This window comes from Pteropus alecto, unplaced genomic scaffold, assembly GCF_000325575.1.
Source record: "Pteropus alecto unplaced genomic scaffold, ASM32557v1 scaffold170, whole genome shotgun sequence".
Classification (NCBI taxonomy): Eukaryota; Metazoa; Chordata; class Mammalia; order Chiroptera; family Pteropodidae; genus Pteropus; species Pteropus alecto.
In genome coordinates, this window is record NW_006429634.1 from 1,014,519 (window position 1) to 1,024,881 (window position 10,363).

The following is a 10,363-nucleotide window of genomic DNA, read 5'->3' on the forward strand; positions in this document are numbered from 1 at the left end:
AGCAAGAAGGAAAGAAACCATCATCTATCTAGTTTACCTATTTCATCGTTGCATTCAACATGTTACCTGTTCCCTGACCTGCCTTGTTCCCCTACTGACAATAGGCTTTCGGTGCAGGGAGCCTCATGGAGCCAGACAGACATGGGTTCAAACTTCGTCTCTGCTGATTACAAAGCTGATGATTTGGGCAAGTACTTATCCTTCCAAAGCCTTAGTCTCCTCATGTGTAAAATGGAGAGAGGAAGAGAACCAACCTCAAAGGGCTGTGTGAGAATTAAGTGAGGGATGCAGGTAAAGTACTGGGTACTCTATGTGCCTGGGCTTATAGCGTGGGCTGATGGGGCTTGGGATTTTTTTGTGTCTCTAGTATCCAGCATGGACCCTGAAACGGGGAGCCTATATCAGTGTTGGTTGAGATGAACTGAATTGGAGTCAGGAGAAGGGCATTAATTCTCCAACACAGGAGGCCTGCCCCTTGTGCGCAGCAGGCTCCGGTAGCCGCAGAAAGCCCTAGGTGAAGATTTTCAGGAACTGACAGTTGGAAGTCAGTGTCATGTGCTCTGGAGGGCTAAGAACATGGGCAGTGTGAAGACAGCATCTGCTATACCAGATGACACCATTTTTACATTTTTAGGGAAAATTCTCTGGGTAGGTCCTAAATTTTGCCTGAGATGGGAAAAGGAATATTATCAGAAGTGGGTGGTGGCAAGTAGATGAGAGTGATTATCCTCTAGGGGTTGGGTAGTAGCCAGGTTGTGGTGGACTTCTGGTTATCCCTCCAAATCTATCCTCCACATCGTCTCACGTCTTCTGTAGAAATAAGAGTTTACTTGGGCTGATGGTCACCCTGTAGAGATGACATTTCTCAGCCTCTCCTGCAGCCACGATGTGGCCCTCTGACTCAATTCTGACCAGTGGGATGTGACAGAAAGGATATGCATAACTCCTATATCACTTGCTGAAAAGGAAATTGTTTTTCCTTCACTTCCTTTCTTTCCACACACCTGCAAGGATGTGAACACAGACATGGCAGGAGGCCAGCCCTGACCACACAGATGAAGACCACACCCTGTAGAAGGCAGAGTAACAAGATGGAGGGAGCCTGGGTCCCTGGACAGCTAGCCTATTGGCCACGACCTCTCATTCTAAGGCTGTTACATAAATGATAAAGATTTATCTTACTCAAACTGCTGCATGTCTGGGTCTCTGTCACAGAGGCTTAGCTTGCTGTAGGCCCTGGGGGAAGGTAGCCTTCAACTGAGGCAGGAGAGCACACTCTGGGCACTTAGGCGCTGACCGACTTTCAAAACCATTCACACAAACTGGCTGTGAAGGAAGCCTCTAAAGAGACGCAAGTGTCCATGCTGGAGAAAGTAAGTTATGCTGGAGGAAGGTGGCTGCAGGGCAAAGTGCACACCTGAGGCCAGTTCAGGGAAAAGGAGGCAAGACAGGCAGGCTGGGCTCACCACAGAAGAAACGGGATCTTCAAAAGTGAAAGTGGAATGTCTCTTCTGCCTGAACTAAAGACCTAGATTCACCGCAGTCCTCCAGGGGTGAGCAGTGAGCAGTGCAAGGCTTAGCTTGCGCTGTGAGTGGCTGCGGGCTTGGGGGCCGCCAACCAGAATGGGACGCCTAGGGACTGACAGAGAATGAAAAGCAGATAAATAGCAGATCTGCCACTTGGAGAGATTAGAAATTGAAAGTGAGAAGTACAAGTGGATATGGATAGGGAGTTTTAGTTGGGATAAGCATTAAGCTGAAGAAACAGTGACCCAAAGGTGCAGGAGCGTATGCAAGACAGAATTTCCCTCTCACCCAGCTGTCCAGGCATGTGCAATCAGGTCTGGAACGGTGCTCCCTGGTGCCGGTGTCCGGCCTCCTTCTGCCCTGTTGCTCCCCTGCACTCGTTGTTCCAAATTTTACTTTCAACTTGGTTAAACTGGAGCTGTATTACCTGGAACCCCTTTCCCCATAGAGTCCCATGTGAGAGAGGGCCAAACGAGGAATGCTGGGAGGACTGGGAGGTGAAAGTGAAGTAGCAGCTGTCATTCTCTGAAGGGGAGATACGGTGGCAGATGGATGCCGGAGCACTCGGTGGGTTCCAACCTGTCCTCTTGTCCACAGTCAGCTCCTCGTCCCAATGCTGGCCACAGTGGCCCCAGGCACGCCACCAGAGGCTTGGGCCCACTGAAGTGGTGTGTACTTGGAGGCTGCTGCCCACTCGGGCCTCTGCACAAGTTTCCCCTTCTGGTGGCCACGCATGCCTGCTTCTCTACCTCCCAGCAATCTCCGTGGTATCCGCCTTTGATCGTTTTTCGGAAGGATTTGCTACTGACTCCTTCTCTGCTTCCCCATCTCCCCTCTCCAAACCTCCACTTCTTCAGCTCCTCCTGTAGTTGTGCAAAGTCTAATTCAAATTCCTCACGCCGTAGGTGTAAATCAAATCGGTTCTATTTTCCCCACTGCTGGCTTGGGTTTTGGCTGTTTTTGAATGTGCTGTTTTCATTCATCCATCTATTTTCTTGCTTCTTACATCTCTTTATTGTAGTTTTGGTGAGCTTTCAGTGGGGAGGGAAAGACTGATGCGCTCGTTCAATCTACCACTGTAACCCAGAAGTCTCGCCACTGTGGGCTTTCTTCATGTGGAACAATCTGTTTGTAATTTCCTAAAATGGATGAGCTCCCCGTGCCTCTGTGACTCAGCACGTGATCCCCCCTCCTTTGGCCTTCTGCCATTCTCCCTCCACCCGCTATGCCTCCAGCCTGGCCTTTTTCCCTGTCTTGGCACTTGCTTGTTCTTAGAGACACTGCTCTGAGAAGCTTTTCTTGCCCACCTGGCTGAGTAAGGTACCTCTCTCTTGGAGGTTCCAAGACACTCCACTGCTTTCCTCCAATATTGTACTGTCCTCAGTATTATAATTGCCTTTCTAACCCTGGGACAGTGCCTGGCACATTGGAGATGCCAATAAATGCTCCATAAATAATGATGCCCATTTTGCCTGCTTGTTTGCTTTGTTTGCGTAACGACAATCAGAGAAACATGATTTGTTTTCTTAAAATGGAAGTGGATCTGGCATGAAAGGAGGGAGACAAGGAACAGGCACAATTTAAAGGAAGCAAATAGAATGTGGTGAATCTTAAGATACTTGAAAAAAAACAAAGTGCTTTAATAGATGACCACATTATTCCCAGTTTAGCTTTAAAAAGAGCCCTGAGAAAACTAATCTATGGTTTTGGAAGTCAGGGTAGTGGTTATGCTTGAGGGAGTGGTAACTGGGAGGGGAACAAGGGGCTCCTGGGGGTGCTGGTGGTGTTTTGTTTCTTTGTCTAGGTACTAGTTACATGAATGTGACCAAATATGTAAAAATTCGTCAAGTTGTACACTTATGATTTTTATACTGTTATGTATGTACGTTATACTTCAAAAAAGTTTACAAAATATAAGTGAATAATTTTTAAAAAACCGGCTCTAAACTTTTTCTTCAGGATAACATCACCTCTACTACATTATCTGCATCAACCTTTCCATTTATTTAAACCCACAAACAGAAGGGTGTTTTTCCCATATCTCCTTGAACTCAAATTAAATATATGTTGATTATGGGTACTTTAAAAGGTTGAATCATTTTTAAAAACTCTCATCATGTACAACAGGAATCAAAGTGCTAATTATATAAACTTAGTAGTTGCTGGATAGCCTATGAGTCCTTATTTTCCCTCAGGTGTAAAAGGTGCCTCTCGAGTGATCATGGCACTAGTGGAAGGAATATGAGCTGTTATTGGAGACAGAAGTAGATCCCTTAGAGAGATCTTAGATACAAATGTCTGGAGCCTGGCTCCAGAATTTGAAATTATAACTATTGGGTTCTATACATACATTATGGCTCCACTGAGTGCTTTCTGGATGCAAATGTTTCTAAATCACTCCATCTCCCGACTGTCCAGCCACTTTGCATCATTCAATTAGGTCGCTCAACTCTGTGGCAGCTGGGAGAATGCTAGATGCCCAGAGGGAACCTGGAGAATACTGACACACTGACCCCTTAGTGATTTTCGGCCCACAAATCACTCTGGGGAACACTGCCTGGAAACACTCGCGACTCTTGGATTACTGAGCTGGACTGATCCAAGGACTGCTTTCACGGTGTCGTCCCACCAACTGGAACAAAACAACTGGTTTTCTTACAAGAATATTCATTTGCCTTGGTCAGACAGGTGGGGAAAAAAACCAGATCACAAGGAAGGTAAAAGTCGCAAGGTAATTTTATAGTCTCAATTCAGTTCATCCACTATTTATTTGGTCTTGCTATGTGCCGAGCACCATGCTAGGCACTGTGGACAGAATGTTCTGCCTCTAGAGTTTTGATATTGGAAGGGTGCGGGGGCCACAATTTGGTTGAAAACAAGTGGTGGGAGCTTGTCTTAAAACTGTTTGCACAATAAGCACACGGTTTCAATGCAGACTACATGTCTGAGGTGGTTCTGGAGGGTCTATGCAAGTCTGGGGGAGGCTTTTACCACCCCTTCTTGTAGCTACTAGAGCTGGAAAGAGGTGGTTTTTCTCTCCATCTAGAAAGAATCAAATCCAGATAACCTCAATGTAATGTGGTAAATGCTGAGACGGATGAATAAAGAGAGGACTCTGTAGATCAGAGTGGTACTCAATGAGCATGAGAAGCTGGGAGGGGTTCTTGCAGGTTGGGATACTGGAAATGAGTCCTCTTTGCCATGTTTTCTGAATCCAAAAGTCAAAACATCTGATCTGAAAAGTATTCATTTTCTCATGTATCCATTTATTTGCATTAAAAGTACTATAGGAGTATAATAACAAAATGACATTTAGTTCTATAAGTAACACATTACTTTTATTCAAAATTAAAAAATTTCAAGAAATCAGATTGTGCCCCCAAATAGGGACTATGTGGTGATGTTAGCTGTGGTACATTTATCAGCTAAGAATTTATTGTTATGCTTGCATAATAACATGTTTTTCTAAAGTATTTTTTCCTTTCTCTTTTATTACATTTTCCCCTACATATGTTATTGAGGCAATAGTATATGATTATACCAAATGGTCCTATATAACAGTAATACATATTATTATATGCCATACATGAGACATATGTCTCCATCAGATTATTCTGACATGCCATCATATTCTCTGTAAAGGACATTAATTAATTGAGGTGAATATGAATTTTATCCCCGAGCTCAACTGACTGTTGACAGCCTTTGGATTTAACCTGAAGCTCAGAATTGCTTCATTCCATGTATCTCTGAGCATAAAGTTGAATTCACTGCCCCTTAAATCTATCCAGAACTCAGGTTAGAGGACAGCCTTCAGAGAGCAACACCAGAAGATGTTTTATCATTTACTCTTGAATAAACCAGGTCTTCAGAAGCTTCTTCACCACATTTCATACTATTGGCATCCTATTGGCTCTCTGCAAAATCACTTTGCCTGAATTGTGCCTTGTGGCACTGCCATCAGCCTTTATTGAGACTCATAAGGAACAGCCCTGTGCCTGTTGCCTGTGGTTCTCCTGTATGGATATTACTGAGAAACTTCTTTACATTATATGTCCTGTGTCCTCTTCATGAAGACTCACAGGAGAAACTGATTTCTGATCTCAGTAGCAGGAATAATGGTCCTTTTAATTCATTGGGTAAACATTTACTAAGTATCTACTACATGCAATGTGAGTTATGCTGTGGATATACTCAAAAATGAAATACAGTCTGGTAGGGAACAGAGATATAAAATAACCAATTACCCCATCAATGATTATAGTTTTGATATATGCTAATAAGGAAAAATAGTAGCGGGGACTTAGAGGTGCCAGTAAGGGAACTTAGGGGTCAGTGAAGGGCTCTTTAAGGAAGTGATATTTCTCCTGCACAATTGTATGATTTTCTACTTAGTCATACTGACCCTCTTCACTTTGGTTGCTGGGAAGTTAAAGGTCAAATTTGTGACTCATCTCTAGAAAGGGTATAGGATTTGGGATCTAATTTAATTTCTGGATTCATTCATTTGTGGAACAATTATTTATCACATGCCAATTGTGCGCTGGGACCGGCTAGGCACTGAGTAGGCAACAGTAAATCAGATAAAGAGGTCCCAGACCTCACAAGAGGGAGGTTTAGACAAGGAAACGAACTATTAAAATACAATGTATATGTGCCATGCTTGGGGAAGTCCAGGCAGCAAAAAAGAACGGGGGAAAAAGAAGAACGGGGGAAAAAGGCTCACCCCAACTTGATGGAGGGAGGCTGTCCAGAAAAGTTACTTTAAGGAACTGAAGGCTAAGCTGAAATGTGACATTAATAAGACAAAGGGGTGGGGATATTCCATCAGTGGCCTACGCAAAGATCCAGATCGGGGAAAGACAACAAATGGCGTGTGCAGGGAGTTGAAGGAGTTCAGGGTGGCTACAGCATGGGGTGGGTCATGTGGCTAGAGAGGTAAACTGAGGCCAGTTTGTGCCTAGCCTTGTGAGTCAAGGTGTGGTTCTGACTTTAAATTGAAGACAGTGGAGTGTCACTGAAAAGTTCCCATCCTTATTTTTCCTTTGCCTCATTTTTCTCTCATATTTTACACAAACACACACACACACACACACACACACACACACACACACACACACACACACACACAAAGGGCCTTAAATCCTTTCATGAGCAAAGTGAGGGTATAACCAACTAGTTCATTAAATGTCATTAAAGAAAGCTAGCTCAAGTGAGGAAAATCCAACATAACACATTCATACTAAAATAACATATAGCCAATAAGAAAAAATACAGACATATTCATGAGTATCCTTGAAGGATAAATGAGAAACAGGTAATAGTGGTTGCCTCTGGGAGGAAAATTAGGTGGCTGGGAAACAAGTATTGAAGGGAGGCTTTAACTATGTAATCCTTTTTCCCCTTTTGAATTTCGTGCCATTACGAATTTATTAAAAATGAAAATTTAATTTTAGAACAAATAGCCCTGATCTGGGGGAGGGTGGGAGGAATGACAAATTTAAATCAATACTTGCAGTCCCCCTCCTGCCCCATCGCTCACCCAGATAATCTATTAGGATGCCAGACTAGGGTGACAGCCTAACTGATATGAAAGTAAAAAAAGTAACTCAAAGAAGACTTGGTGAAGACACAAGTAACAAGATTTGGTGATGAGTAGAATGAGGGGGGCAAAATAGAAAAGAGGACTCAAAGTGAACCTTCCCATGTGCTCTCGGGAGGGCGCTTACACTTCTCAGTCTTGGCTTCATCATATGTAATATAGTAATAATGATGGTGTTTGCATTATAGGGTAGTAGTGGGAATTAAATATGCTAGATCCTGATTATTAAAAGGTGGACAAGACTATACCTGATAAGGGAACTGAGACAAAACTTATGTCAAAGAGATTATAATCTGGTATGGAGGGGACAGAGGCAATTTCAGCACCCTGTGATATATGTCTTAAGTGTCCCACAGGAGGGACATGTAGGAAGGGTGCTGTCTTGGGTTGGATTCCCTAGGAACAAAGTCTGAGATGGGTTTCTTGTGTAAGTGAATGATAGGTGAATGGTCTCAAGTAAAACCCGTAAGGGAACAAAGGAAGCAGGAGAGAGCAGGGAAGGAGCTAGACAAAAGTTATGTTTAGCTCAGGGTTGGCAAACTTTGGCCTTCAGACCAAATCTGTTTTGGAACATAGCCACAAATATTTTGTTTACATATTATCTGTGGGCACTTTGATCTATGAATCCAGGGTTGAGAAGCTGTGACTGAGAGTTGAGTAGGTGTGACTGAGACTGTATGGCCCACAAAGCTTAAAGTTTTAACTGTCTAACCCTTTATAGAAACTTTGCCAATTCCTGGTTTAGCTGAGTGTTGCCTCAGTCTATCATGGGGGAACTCTAGAGCCTAAGTAGCACTGTAGAATTGTCTCACCTGAAGACAAGGCACCTGGCCTTTTGAATCTTTGCACGGGGCCCTGTGCTTAGAAGGGTCACAAATCTGGAGTTCAAGAGAGAGGTCCAGGCTAGAAATATAAATCTGGGAGTTGTCAGAATATAAATGGTATTTATTTATTTATTTGAATATTTATTTGCATTACTTAATTCATTTTTTTTGGAATATGTAACACATATACATAATAAAAATACTCAAAAGGAACAAGACTTTACGGTATAAGGAATTTTTCACTCACTCTGTTCCTCAGCCACCTTTTTACTCTCCAGAGACAACTACTGTCACCAGATTCTTGTATCCTTCAGAGATATATTTTTTTAATTAAAGTACAATCGGCAAACAATACCTTATTAATTTCAAGTGTATATTATAGTGATTTGATATTTATGTACATTACAAAATGATCACCACAATAAGTGTAGTTGTCATCTGTCTCCTTACAAATTTATTACAATATTATTGACTATATTCCCTATATGCTGTATATTACATCCCGACTTATTTATTTTATAACTGGAAGTTTGTACCTCTTATTTGCCTTTACCTATTTTGCCTGCCCTTCCCCTTCCCCCCTCTGCTAACTACCAGATGGTTTTCTGTATCTAGATGGTATTTAAAGTCTGAATGAGATTATATAGAGAATGATTATAGGTGGAGAAGGGATCTTCTGAGTCTTGGGCCATACCAATGTTTACAGGTCAGGAAGAGGAAAGAATGTAGGAAAGGAGACCCAGAAGGAGAGGCTTGTGAAAAAGGAGACAAACTGAGAGAAAGTGGTTTTTCAGAAGAACACATTTTAAGGAGGGAGTGAGTAGCTATGACAAATGTTAGGGAAATAGTCAGTTTAGGGGCAGGATCTGGGGGCAGTGTGGCTGTACCTAGAAGCCCACAGGGAGTCTCTGAGCTCAAGGTGGGGGACAGGAGCAGCCCAAATATGCAAATACACAGACGCACCCATGCCATGCACATACAGGGGCACTGATATCTTTATCTGGGACTTGTCAGTCTAGGCTGGTATAAAGAGAAGAGGTCTGGGAACACAGAGGTTAATTTTTGACAAGAGCAGTTTCAGCGGAATTACATGAATAATAGCCTGATCAGAATGAGTTCACGAAAGAAGGAAGAAATTGGAGACAGCAAATACGAACACTTTCTAGGAGTTATGCTGAAAAAGGGCACAGGGAAATGCAGTAGCCGGAGAATGATGCTGTCAAGAGAGGAGTTTTACTTAAGATGGGAGGAACTGCATCATGCTAGTGAAAATGATCTAGTAGAGGGGGAAAAATTGATGATGCAGGAGGTGAGAAATACTAGTGACAGTCTTGAGTTGTTGAGAGGATGTGGCACTTGTAGCAAAGAGGAGAGGTTGACCTCTAGGAACGTGGACAGTTTCTCCACGGTATAGGAGAGAACACAGAGCTTGTGTGCACAGATAAAAGATTGATGGATGTGGTGGTAGGAGTTCAAGGAAGTTCTCTTGGCGGCTTATATTTTCTCAGTGAAATAGGAAGTAAGACCATCAGCTGAGAGTATAGGGTAGGAGATGGTAGAGGTTTGAGGAAGGAGAGGAATGTGCCAAGTGGTCATTCAGAAGAGTGGCTGAGTGAATGGCTCGTTTGTGTATCTCCTACAGCATCTTCATTATTTCAGCAAGTATGCTCTCAATGTCTATCACGTACCAAGCACCTTAATAAACACTGAGCACTTCTTGAAAGAATGTGTGGCCATACCCTTCAACTGAGTGCAGCTTGGGCAGCTTGGCAGAGTAGGATCAGTAGTGATCCAGATCTGGAAGGAACCAGAAGCCTCCTGTGTTTTTTTTTGGAATTCAATTGTTTGTGCGATTCTCCTGAAGTACAAATCTGATCATGTCACACTTTTCTTTTTTTAATTCTTCAGTGAAGATATATAAGAATTTGTGACAAATTGCTTCTAGGGAAGAAAACAGGAACACTGGGGTACAGAGATGAGAGACTTTTTAAGTCTGCCCTTGTGTAGTGTTTGGAGGAACTTAACCAATGTGCATGTATTTACTACTCCAAAGAAAATCAAAACCCTCTCCTCAAAAAAGTTTCTATGGTTTTCCACTGCCTATAGGAGAAAGGAAATCCTTAACTTGGTCTATAATGCTCTGCATGGTATGACTCCGCAGAGCTCCTAGAACCTCTCTTCCTTTGGCTCCTTCCAGTTCAGCTGTGCTAGGCTCTTCTGGGCCTCAGGATCTTTACACAGGCTATTCTTCCTGCCTCACTCATTCTTACTCTGACTTCTCTCTTTCCTTTGCCAGTAAACTTTAGGTCTCAGCTTTAAAGATACTTTTTCAGGTAAGAATTCTCTGCTTTCATCCCCAACTCCCACTAGGCTTGGTAGGTACACCTCCATGCCCGGCCTCGCCGCCCCC

At 43.0% G+C, this 10,363-nt stretch overlaps 1 long non-coding RNA gene across 2 annotated transcripts in view; it reads right to left on the reverse strand.

Moving 5' to 3' along the window:
• Nucleotides 1–10,363, reverse strand: part of LOC107196124 — a 45,632-nt gene that overhangs the window by 34,545 nt on the left and 724 nt on the right. The gene's annotated exons all lie outside the window — the stretch shown is intronic.